The sequence below is a fragment of the Microcaecilia unicolor genome, chromosome 1 (assembly GCF_901765095.1).
Source record: "Microcaecilia unicolor chromosome 1, aMicUni1.1, whole genome shotgun sequence".
NCBI lineage: Eukaryota > Metazoa > Chordata > Amphibia > Gymnophiona > Siphonopidae > Microcaecilia > Microcaecilia unicolor.
In genome coordinates, this window is record NC_044031.1 from 550,490,686 (window position 1) to 550,501,805 (window position 11,120).

The following is an 11,120-nucleotide window of genomic DNA, read 5'->3' on the forward strand; positions in this document are numbered from 1 at the left end:
TGACCTAGAGGCATACTTTTGGTCAGATTGGCCTCTCTAAGCCACCATCGAAGATTGGTCTTCACCTGGAGCAAAAGTGGTAATCTCTGATGAAGAGAATCCTTCTGCGACGACCATCTTGACAGAAGTGACATCTGGAGAGTCCTCATGTGAGCCCTGGCCCAGGGCACCGCCTCGATCGTTGCCGCCATGGATCCCAGAACCTGTAGATAGTCCCTTGCCGACGGTCTTGAATTCTGCAAGAACTGATGAATCTGAGACTGCAGCTTGAAGACATGGGCCAGCGGAAGAAACATGCAGCCCTGCCTCATGTTGAACAGGACTCCCAGATACTCTAACGACTGAGAAGGCTGAAAACGGCTCTTCTGCATGTTGACTACCCAACCTAGGGACTGTAGGAATTCTACCACACGAGCTGTCACCTGAACACTCTCATGGTAAGACTTTGCCCGGATCAACCAATCGTCTAAGCAAGGATGGGCTAAAATGCCTTCCATTCTGAGAGCCGCAGCTACTACGACCATGACCTTGGTGAACATACGAGTGGTTGCAAGTCCGAAGAGAAGAGCCCAAAACTGAAAGTGCTGACCTAGCACTGCAAAATGGAGGAAACGTTGATGTGCAAGACGAATAGGAATATGGAAATAGGCTTCTGTAAGATCGAGAGAAGTCAGAAACTCCCCGGACCGCAACAATGACACACCGCAAAGTCTCCATACGAAACGAGTGCCCCTTGAGAGCTCGATTGACCGCCTTGAGATCTAAAATTGGCCGGAAAGAACCCTCTTTCTTGGGAACCAGAAAGTAAATGGTGTAACGGCCTTGACGGTGTTCCGCCAAAGGAACTGGACAAATTGCTCGGAGGTCCAGAAGTCTGCGAAGAGTATTTCTGATGGCTCTGGCCTTGATGCAAGAACGGCAAGGAGATTGTAGGAAAGCGTCTGACAAAGGATGAGCAAACTCTAAGGCGTATCCATCTCAAATAACCTCTAGTACCCACTGGTCTGAAGTAATTTGGGCCCTCCTCCCCTGAAATTGTGCCAACCAAGCACCTACTTGGACTAGAGGCTGGGCCCGCAAACCTTCATTGTTGAGGACGGGAGGAAGAGAAAAAGGAATTCCCTGCCTCCCAACCTCCTCTATGACCTCCCAAAAGGACTGAGTCCTTTGGAAAAGCCTGGAGCGTTGAACCGGAAAAACTCTGCCCGGCCGATAACAACAAAAATCACGGCCTCTACCACGACCAGAAAAATTATCACGACCAGAACCTCTGGGACAATCCCCAGGCAACCTTGGAACCCAGGCTATGCACCAGCATGTCTAATTCTTCATCAAACAGAAAAGAACCCTTTAAGGGAAATTTACTAAGCTTGGATTTAGAAGCCGAATCCGCCGACCAGCCACGCAGCCAAAGAGTGCGACGAGCCACGACAGAGAGAGCCATAGACTTAGAAGAAGCCAGAAGCAAATCATAAAGAGCATCTGCCAAAAAGGCCAAACCCATTTCTAACTTTGCCACTTCAGCATCAACAGCTGAAAGATCATCTGAAGAACGGTCCAATACTCTTTCTGACCTGCGGAAACAAGCTCTCGCTACTAAGGACCCACAAATTGCAGCCTGCACTGCCAGAGCAGAAACATCAAAGGAATTCTTCAGCAAGGATTCAATACGGGGATGCTGGGTATTTCGCAGAGCCGTTCCAACGTCCACGGGAACCGTGTTTCGCTTGGTAACCGTGGAAACTACCGCATCTACTACTGGAGGGCGCAAAAGGTCTTTATCCGAGTCAGGAACCAGATAAAGCCTGACCATAGATCTAGGAAGCTGAAAAGGAGAATCAGGAACCTCCCACTGAGCCTGAATAATATCCCTAATATCTTGATGCATAGGAAAAGACCTACCTGCTCTGCAAATACCCTTAACCAGCAAATCCACCTTTCTAGGCTCGACCACTTGGACATCTTGGTCATCAAAACGCAAAGTAGAAGAAACCTGAGAAATAAGCTCCTGAAGGTCATCTTTATGAAAAATCCTTACCACCGAAGGATCCTCCCCCGCAGGAAGAGATTCTGCTCCATCTTCTGGCTGTTCAAGTTCCTCAGAAAATTGCTCCTCAGGAAGGCATTTCCTGATCAGGGGCAAAAGAAAAATCCTGCTCTGCCTCCACAGAGTATCTGACCCGTTTTACAGCCAAAGAGGAGCCCTCCAGAGATCTTTTTCCTGGAGGGTACACAGGAGCAGCTTTGTGCAGCAGAAAGGCTTGGTACAGAATAGACAAAGACTGAGACTGAAGGGCTCACCACCTTCCACCTGCTGGAGACTGAGATTACTGGATCTTTCTCTAGCTTGCAAGGGCTCTTATTGGCTCGCTAGAGTCACAGTTTTTTTCTCAGTCTCCACCTGCTGGAAGGCGTACATAACCCATCAGTCACATTCTGAGCTGGTCTGGAGGGACGCAAAGGAATAGGCCTTTTGTCTTCCTTTTTGTTCCTTGTCTACTCCCCTGACATGTGTCCTAGCATGTCAGCTTTGTGTACTTGTACCTCATATTACCTCCTTATTCTTTTACTATGTAAATTGCTTAGATGGCAATTTCATAATTTGCAGAATATCAAATATATATGAAACATCTGCTCCTGTTCTGACATACACACTAAGACCTCCTCATCACAGACCATACACACTGACCTTTGGAACTGGGGAACTTGTTCATGAGAGTCAAATAGACGAACAGTGGATCCAAAAAAGAAGTCCTTTCACAAATGGTGTTTCCTAAACAAGGTCTTCATTCAAATCAATTAAAATGACCCAACACTAATCGTGTTTCGGCCGTACCGGCCTGCCTCAGGGGTCTATTAATCTTTGATGCAAAAAAACTGGTAAAACAGATGACTCACAATCAATTTGTATTCAAACAGAGATATCCCATGCAATTCGCCGCTGCACAAACCTCTGTCAGCTGTAAATTACCAAATAAAATCGCCGGAAGGAACCCAACTCCTCTTTCTTTCCTTTAATTTCTTCTCAATGACAGAACAAGGAGATCTTTTAACAAATCAAAATGTTAGTTGATATAGGACACTTTGACAATAGATACACACTTCATTCTCCCTCTATATGACCCTTTCCTTTAGGAGAGTGGTCTGGTTGTCCAAACTAGTCACTGCCTGTTGAGGTTCAGAGGCTCAGCTGATAGCGCCCAGACTTTCCCATCCAATTCCATGACTATGGATGACAATGGATGAAAGCAGCTATGATCTGACTATAGGGATCCTAAGAGGAAGGAATCATCCTCAGAACTGTAACCTAAGGAAATACTTTGAAAGTGAGGTGAATTCATAGAATGGCCTCCTGGTGAAGGTGGTGGAGATGAAGACTATATCTGATTTCAAGAAAGCTGAAGATAAGTACCTAGGATCTAAGTGAGAGGAATGGATAGTAGATAGCATGGATGGGCAGACTGGATAGATCATATGGTCTTTATCTGCCTTCATTTTTTTTTTTTAATGTAACTCTTCCTAAGAAGACTTGCACTGGTCTGTTGAGGCAGCAAGTAGCGTTGCATGCTACATGATACAAACTAGCAAAGACTTAAGAAAATGTTCGTTATTAGCAGCTTATCAGCATTCCTGTTATCAAATTTAAATCTGGTCTCTAAGTATTAAGAACATTTTCCAGCAAGTTTCTGCTTCCTTAGCAGGAGCTTGAGATGCTGTAGTGGCAATGTTCACAGGCCCAGAGGGGGTGAAGTCCCCACCACAGAACACTGGTGACACATGAAGGGCAATTCTAACATCTAGGTGCCCACATTTAAGTACCCCTCACATGCATAAATATATAAATACTAGAACCTACAAAAATGCCAGCAGGGAGCATAAGCGTTATTCTGTAACAGCACGGTAACTGACATAGGGGCCAAGTGCTCAAAACTAATGCCAATGCTAAGAAGAGGTTAGCACTTGATTTGCATGAACATTATTGTGCGCAGAATACTCAAAGAGCTGGAGTGCAGGTGTTAACTTGTGTGCTAAACATTGTCACAAATGTATTGAAATGCATTCAAATGGATGTAAATGAGGTCAGTTATTTCTTTGCAATGCTCAGATGGCAGAGCCACAATGCCCAAAGCAAGTGATGGTCTATAATGTCTAAAACTTACTGCCAGCTCAGGGACAGTGTAGAGGGGTTTTAGATAGGATTTCCTGCCAAATTCTCCAATTAAACTGCCAGTTTTGTCTTCTTTTGGAAGCGGAAGGAAGCTCATGCAGCTTCTAAGCACCAATAGTGCAAAACAAAGCACGTGCTAAGCACTGATAGTGAAAAACAAAACACGTGTGCGAATGTGAGCAAAAGCAAAAAAGTGAAAGCACACACTGGCGCCTGTTTTTCTGCATTTTTTGAAAGGCTCATATTTAAGTCAAACAATTTTTTGAAAACTTCATATTTAAAAGGAGTAGAAGAGCACCGATGTGTGCTTGCACTTCTGGGTTTGTCTGGCATAGGCATAAGAGCTGTGCTTACTGCGAAACTTTTGTGGGCCAGGCACATTACTCCCCTTGCTTTCGATTTAATAGTGTGAATTATCTGTGCATAAAATTTGAATGTCATTTGCTTTGAACATTGGTTAGGTAGTTTTCTGCGCTGCTGTTGTGCTATGGGGTTTGCATTGTGGGCTTTTGTGCCCAGGCTGAGCATCACCCAATAGTGCATAAAAGCAAGGGGGGAATACACGAATGGAGATTCTAGTTATATTAAAAGCAAGGAGAGTATATATGAATGCTGCATTTAGGCAGTCACAGTTAGGCCAGGTCTATCGCTGGTGTAACTGCAGGTGCATAAATGTTATTATGTATTCAGTGTCTGAATATATTTCTTTCCTCTTATTGCTATCTGCACTGGACCAATTTGGCTAAGTGTAATATAAATGTTAAAATTAAATTAAATTAAATTAAAATAAACATAGATATATAAACCCCTATATGTTGCAGTTCTAGAAGTAGTAGGCATTTCAGGTTTAGTTCTGAATTGGTTTAAAAAATTTCTGGCTCGCAGGAAATATATGGTTATAAAAAGGGGTCTTCTCCAACACATGGCAGCAGGAGTCCCCCAGGGTTCACCTTTGTCTCTGATACTTTTTAATATGAGTTCCCACCTGCGCGGACTGACTTCCCGCCAGCCGCGCGAACCTCAGTTAAATCAAAAAGCATAACAAATAACTCCAAAGGGGAGGTGGGAGGGATTGTCAAACTGCTGTCCTCGGACAATACCTACTAGCGCATCTACACTGCTGCGTACTAATTTGTTAGCGCACGGATAATGCAGTAGCCCTTATCACTCATTTTGAAGGCAGTAAGTGCTCATGCAGTAATTAAAAAAATGGCTGAACACTAAACGCAACACTAGTGCATAGACATTAATGGAAAAAATACTTTAAAAGGCATTTTTATGGCTGTGGTAAAAATGGCCTTAGTGCACGGGAAAACCCACGCTAGATCTCACGAGGGCCTATTTTTACCTCACCTTAGTAAAAGGACCTCAAAGTGAAATTTGTACCTGGCAAGTGAGTCACGGAGAGATTCTACAACAGGACGCCTATGTGAGACGTCCAAAAAGCCACCTATTTTAAGCTTGTTTTATAAAAGCAACATAGGCACCTACAGTGGGGGAAATAAGTATTTGATCCCTTGCTGATTTTGTAAGTTTGCCCACTGACAAAGACATGAGCAGCCCATAATTGAAGGGTAGGTTATTGGTAACAGTGAGAGATAGCACATCACAAATTAAATCCGGAAAATCACATTGTGGAAAGTATATGAATTTATTTGCATTCTGCAGAGGGAAATAAGTATTTAATCCCTCTGGCAAACAAGACCTAATACTTGGTGGCAAAACCCTTGTTGGCAAGCACAGCGGTCAGACGTCTTCTGTAGTTGATGATGAGGTTTGCACACATGTCAGGAGGAATTTTGGTCCACTCCTCTTTGCAGATCATCTCTAAATCATTAAGAGTTCTGGGCTGTCGCTTGGCAACTCGCAGCTTCAGCTCCCTCCATAAGTTTTCAATGGGATTAAGGTCTGGTGACTGGCTAGGCCACTCCATGACCCTAATGTGCTTCTTCCTGAGCCACTCCTTTGTTGCCTTGGCTGTATGTTTTGGGTCATTGTCGTGCTGGAAGACCCAGCCACGACCCATTTTTAAGGCCCTGGCGGAGGGAAGGAGGTTGTCACTCAGAACTGTACGGTACATGGCCCCATCCATTCTCCCATTGATGCGGTGAAGTAGTCCTGTGCCCTTAGCAGAGAAACACCCCCAAAACATAACATTTCCACCTCCATGCTTGACAGTGGGGACGGTGTTCTTTGGGTCATAGGCAGCATTTCTCTTCCTCCAAACACGGCGAGTTGAGTTCATGCCAAAGAGCTCAATTTTTGTCTCATCTGACCACAGCACCTTCTCCCAATCACTCTCGGCATCATCCAGGTGTTCACTGGCAAACTTCAGACGGGCCGTCACATGTGCCTTCCGGAGCAGGGGGACCTTGCGGGCACTGCAGGATTGCAATCCGTTATGTCGTAATGTGTTACCAATGGTTTTCGTGGTGACAGTGGTCCCAGCTGCCTTGAGATCATTGACAAGTTCCCCCCTTGTAGTTGTAGGCTGATTTCTAACCTTCCTCATGATCAAGGATACCCCACGAGGTGAGATTTTGCGTGGAGCCCCAGATCTTTGTCGATTGACAGTCATTTTGTACTTCTTCCATTTTCTTACTATGGCACCAACAGTTGTCTCCTTCTTGCCCAGCGTCTTACTGATGGTTTTGTAGCCCATTCCAGCCTTGTGCAGGTGTATGATCTTGTCCCTGACATCCTTAGACAGCTCCTTGCTCTTGGCCATTTTGTAGAGGTTAGAGTCTGACTGATTCACTGAGTCTGTGGACAGGTGTCTTTCATACAGGTGACCATTGCCGACAGCTGTCTGTCATGCAGGTAACGAGTTGATTTGGAGCATCTACCTGGTCTGTAGGGGCCAGATCTCTTACTGGTTGGTGGGGGATCAAATACTTATTTCCCTCTGCAGAATGCAAATAAATTCATATACTTTCCACAATGTGATTTTCCGGATTTAATTTGTGATGTGCTATCTCTCACTGTTACCAATAACCTACCCTTCAATTATGGGCTGCTCATGTCTTTGTCAGTGGGCAAACTTACAAAATCAGCAAGGGATCAAATACTTATTTCCCCCACTGTAAATGTGTTTATAAAACACGTAACTAGTAGAACCACTAGTGTGCAAATGCCCTCACACAAATTCACACCTTCTCCGAGAAAGGTGGAAATGTGTGTGTGTACTTAAGGTGTATACCAGAATATTTTATAACACATCTGCCTCAGTCCTGCCCAAACTACAACCCCAAAAGCGTCCATATAAAGAGCGTGTAAAAGCAGTTGCACTTTCCATACATCTACTTTTCATGCATACTAACATATAGTAACATAGTAGATGACGGCAGAAAAAGACCTGCACGGTCCATCCAATCTGCCCAACAAGACAAACTCATACGTGTATACCTTACCTTGATTTGTACCTGCCTTATTCAGGGCACAGACAGTACAAGTCTGCCCAGCAGTACTTCCCGCCTCCCAACCACCAGTCCCGCCTCCCATCACTGGCTCTGGCACAGACCGTATAAGTCTGCCCTCCACTATCCTCGCCTCCCAACTACCAACCCCTCTTCCCCCCACCTGCTCCGCCACCCAATTTCAGCTAAGCTTCTGAGGATCCATTCCTTCTGCACAGGATTCCTTTATGCATATCCCATTCATGTTTGAATTCCGTTACCGTTTTCATCTCCACCACCTCCCGCGGGAAGGCATTCCAAGCATCCACCACCCTCTCTGTGAAAAAATACTTCCTGACATCTTTTTTGAGTCTACCCCCCTTCAATCTCATTTCATGTCCTCTCGTTCTACCGCCTTCCCATCTCCGGAAAAGATTTGTTTGCGGATTAATACCTTTCAAATATTTGAACGTCTGTATCATATCACCCCTGTTCCTCCTTTCCTCCAGGGTATACATGTTCAGGTCAGCAAGTCTCTCTTCATACGTCTTGGAACGCAAATCCCGTACCATTCTCATAGCTTTTCTTTGCACTGCTTCCATTTTTTTAACATCCTTCGCAAGGTACGGCCTCCAAAACTGAACACAATACTCCAGGTGGGGCCTCACCAACGACTTGTACAGGGGCATCAACACTTCCTTTCTTCTGCTGATCACACCTCTCTCTATACAGCCTAGCAACCTTCTCGCTACGGCCACCGCCTTGTCACACTGTTTCGTCGCCTTCAGATCCACCGCCTAACACCTAAGTCTCTCTTGGGTTTCTACTCCCTAAGTTAATCACTTTGCATTTCTTCGCATTGAATTTTAATTGCCAAACCGTAGACCATTCCTTCTAGCTCCCTCAGATCCTTTTTCATGCTTTCCACTCCCTCCCGGGTGTCCACTCTGTTGCAAATCTTAGTATCATCCGCAAATAGGCAAACTTTACCTTCTAACCCTTCGGCAATGTCACTCACAAATATATTGAACAGAATCGGCCCCAGCACCGATCTCTGAGGCACTCCACTACTCACCTTTCCCTCCTCCGAGCGAACTCCATTTACCATCACCCTCTGTCGTCTGTCCGTCAACCAGTTCCTAATCCAGTTCACCACTTCGGGACCTATCTTCAGCCCATCGAGTTTATTTAAGAGCCTCCTGTGGGGAACCGTGTCAAAAGCTTTGCTAAAATCTAAGTAGATTACGTCTATAGCATGTCGATGATTCAGTTCTCCAGTTACCCAATCAAAGAATTCAATGAGATTCGTTTGGCACGATTTCCCTCTGGTAAAACCATGTTGTCTCGGATCTTGCAAATTATTGGCTTCCAGGAAATTCACTATCCTTTCCTTCAGCATCGCTTCCATTACTTTTCCAATAACCGAAGTAAGGCTTACCGGCCTGTAGTTTCCAGCTTCTTCCCTATCACCACTTTTGTGAAGAGGTACCACCTCCGCCGTTCTCCAGTCCCTATAAATGAGTGGAAAACCCTGGGGTGGGTGGGATTATAAGTCCCAATGGGTCAGCTAAATGCTGTTATCAAGGCAATTCTCTGGATGGGACCAGAATTGGTACAGTCTGGTCAAAGAATTTTCAAATGATTTAACTTTCAAAATTGCCCTATAGCCAGAAAGTTGAGAAGTTTGGAATTTAAAAGGTCAGAATTTGCTTTACTTTGGATTTGGAAATCCCAGACAAATGGGAGGAGTCAGGACCTCAGATTATTTCCAACTCTGAGGAAGTCCATCTCCGGTCCTTCACTACCACAATTCACAAAGTGAACAGCATGGTGGCCTACAAGGTCGATTCCTTACAGTGACCAGGCAAAGACTGTTCTCTGGAGATACTGTTGGTTGCTGTCTGTTATTCGGTTCACGTTGACTGCAGCAATCTGTTCTATGCCCAGCCACTGCCACCTGTAACTAACTTACACAAGACTTGTAGTTTGCTACTTCTGGATTAAGCCTTAAAAAAAACCTAAAACCCTCTTTGTTCAGTCTAGTGTAGATTTTTAATGTGCTCCTGTAGGGAGTTTTCAGGCCCAGGGGTTGATGGCACATGGTTCTTGTTCCAAATCTACTATCCAACAAGAGGACTGGTACAGTGACTCATCTTGGAACACGTCCTGCAGCAGAAGCCTCTTCATTTTGTGTTCTGTGATGTCAGCTTGTCCATTTCTTCCTCTAAGGCAGCCAGTGGTCAGTGCCACAACTCTGTTTTTGTTTTATAAATATGTCCCCACTACTGAACCTGGACATTGCTACTTCTCTTTCATCACTGTGTAGTGCTGCTTTCACTAGAATTTGTGCTCTGCATAGGTGGTGCCAGAGCCGTACCCGGAAGATATAATGTGTAAATATGATGGTGTGGCATGTGTGTTGGTGTGGTGTGGTGTGTGTGTGTATCATCTCTTTTTATACCTTTTTAAGTAATAAAGTTTTAAATACCTAAATACCAGACCACGAAACTTTACCAGAACCAGACAAATCCGAATTCTCTATACCTGACTGCTTAGTCACTCTGTCACTAATGAACGTTAACGCATTACCACCTTATTTCTCACGCTGGAAATGAACTGATTATCTAACTTACTCTGTAATTTACTCCATCATTTATGAACTTTAATGCAATACCACTTTGTATTTCCAATTCTGGAAATGGCGATTGCCATTACGGCATAATGTAAGCCACATTGAGCCTGCAAAAATGTGGGATACAAATGCAACAAATAAATAAATAAGCTTTCTTTTAGAGAGCATAGCCAATTGTTTTCCTGAATCATGGGAATTAAGGTGCCTAGGGAAACCATCCTGAACTTCTCCTTGGCTAGATATTTGTTCAGAACCCCTAGGTCTAGGATGGGACAAAATCCTCCTGTATTTTGGGGGATAAGAAAGTACTTGGAACAAAATCCATTTCCTTTTTCCCTTGGTGGAACAGGCTTGAGCACACTGGCCTGCAAAAAGGAATAGATCTCCTAAAAAGGTAGCTTCTGGTACTGAGAGCTAAATTTTGACACAGGGGACAATTTGAAGGAATTGTTTGCTAATGGAGTGTGTAATAGATCTAGATTATTCTGAGTACCCACTGGTCTAAGGTTACAAGGGGCCACCTTAGCTGGAAAAACAATTCAGCCAGCCTACTAGCCGTAGGCCCTCCAGCAAGGTTATTTTGACTGGGATTATGCTCTCATGGAACCGTTCAAAAGCTTGTCCCTTACTTTAACGAGGATGCTAGCTGGGGCTTTTGCTGCTTGGACAGGAGTGAGAGGACTGAGCCAACTGGGAAAGTCCAGAATACCTACTGGAAGAGGAGGATACAGAGGGAGCAGGATGTGAGGGTAAGGGGTAGATCTCCAGTATAGTCATTTTTATAGCAGCTATGCTATCTCAGTGCCAGCCAAAAGTTATAGCTATGTAATGCAAGGTTCCACGTTAGGAGTCACAGACCAAGAAAGGGATCTAGGTGTTGTCGATGATATGTTGAAACCCTCTGCTCAGTGTGCTGCGGCGGCTA